The following is a 2,302-nucleotide window of genomic DNA, read 5'->3' as shown; positions in this document are numbered from 1 at the left end:
TTAATCTAGATATTCCCACTGAATTATCCACCACAGACTCACAAAGTCACAGTTACTTTAAAATTATTTTAAACTTTTTTGAAGGTCTGATCCCTATTCAAACTAACTTGCAGAATTCTATGTTTGATTTTGAGTTTAAGAGAGACTAATTAAAATGGATGTGAAATAAATTACTTATAGATATGTGTTCTATAAATATTTTCATAAATAATGCTTAAACTAACTATCATTTTATCCACAATAAATAAAAGAACATTCTTTTCCAGAAATTACTATAACAATTATAATAAAAGATGCAAATAATTTGTCAAATTGACATTTGATGATAAAATGTAAATCATATTTTCATTGCTGTACTTTTACTGAGATAAAATTGTGAAATAATTATTTGATAGAATATTCTATGTTATAATATATATATATATATAATATATATTATATATGTTAATATATATATATATATATTGGAAATATTATTAGATTTTTTAGTTATTTATTCATGTGATACCTAACTACATTTTAAGCTTTTTTGCCCCAGTATTTGGTGTTACACTATCTTTCAAAAATAAGTATAATCTGCTGATTTGATACTCAGTTAGTATCACTTCTGTGACATAGAAAAAAAAATCTAAATGCACTCAAACTTTTTTTTTTATCCAGCACTGTTTCTAGAAAAAAAAAAGTTTTTTTTTTTTTTTTTTTTTTAGTTTTTAACACTAAAAACGTTTTATCCTTTACTGATTCAATGTGCCATTAGAGAAAACCAAAATAATTTTATTAAAGAGCCCCTATTATGCATTATAAAAGGTCATATTTTGGTTTTGGGGTCTCCAACAACAGTCTGATATGCATGCAAGGTCAAAAAACACTTTCATTGTCTTATATTATGCATTTCTTTTTACCCAGTTATCTCAAAAACTCCCATATGATTCATTCAGCGATTCATTTGTTCCCAAACCCCATCTTAGCACGATGCTAATCTGCACTGATTGGTCTGATGACCCAGTCTGTTGTAATCAACTGCGTTCAGCGCAAGAAAGAGAGAAATGCCCACGGTGGCTTATCAACAGTTTTGAAGTAGTCAGAGTGCAGAGTGTACGTGTGAGCCCAATGCAGGAGTGCATTAAAGCAATGCAGTTTAACACCAGCATATTGCTCTAATCTTAATCATAAGTAAAAACAGTGACACATTCAGTTTTAATCCACACAGTGGCAAAAGCTGAGCTATTTTGAGACTTGACTGCCGCAAGTGTGTAGGAACTGCTGACGATGGCCATAGCAACGACATGCTTCATGACACGATATGAGAATATAAAGAGTTAACAAACTGTACAAGCTGCTTGGAGCGATTACAAGTAACAAAACACAATTAAATACATAATTTGCAAGTTAGGAAAAACGAGGAGTCAATCATTTGAAGAAACTGATCTATAAACTGTGTACTGTAAAGTTACTGTCAAGCTCTGACGAAGTCACATACATCCATAGTCTTTTCTGATCCACCTCTTTAACAAATGGCCGATGAATCCCGCATTGTAAGCATGTAGATTGTTGAACCACTCAAACTTTAACCACTGACTGTTCACAGACTCATCTTTGGGAAGGGACAATAACATTAACTTTCCCCTCACACTTCAGAGTACAGCGTCTTTGTGACTTAATTCAACTGGGATCTGCTTCAGTGTTTGTCTTCCTTTTTTTCTTTCCACAGTGTTTGTAGGCGGGTCGAGGTCTGTATCGACGTCACGCCGACACGGCTAAAGGCTCATTAGCGCATCGATTTGTTCAAACGACTACGAGTCGACTCATTTATAGATGAATCAATAGTTTTAAACACTGCATTTTCAGAGTTGAGCCTTTGCTGGATATTTTACTTCACTTAGAGCTGTGTTACTGCATGGTAGGTCATTTTCAAAAACCCATAATAGGGGCTCTTTAATAATACATTGCTTTATTTATTTTTTATTAAATCATAGTATATTATGCTTTTCACAAAAATATTAAAAACTATGGTGTTTTGAACATGATTACAATTTTAAACAACAAATCAGCAACCATTAAAACAAGTGGCAACCCAGTTCAAAATTGTGAATTCTGCCATATTTCTCAAACTAACAGCTGCTCCTTAAAATGAAAGTGAAATCTAACACATTTGATGGCTAACAAGCTCCAAATAATAATAATAATAATAATATTAATAATAATAATAATAATAGCAAAAGTATGGAAAGGCAAACTCCTTTTTAATTTTGCACACCTAATGACTTTCTGTTACACACATCTCTATGTGTGGATAACTATT

Source organism: Danio rerio, chromosome 5, assembly GCF_049306965.1.
Source record: "Danio rerio strain Tuebingen ecotype United States chromosome 5, GRCz12tu, whole genome shotgun sequence".
NCBI lineage: Eukaryota > Metazoa > Chordata > Actinopteri > Cypriniformes > Danionidae > Danio > Danio rerio.
Note: the sequence above shows the minus strand (reverse complement) of the source record.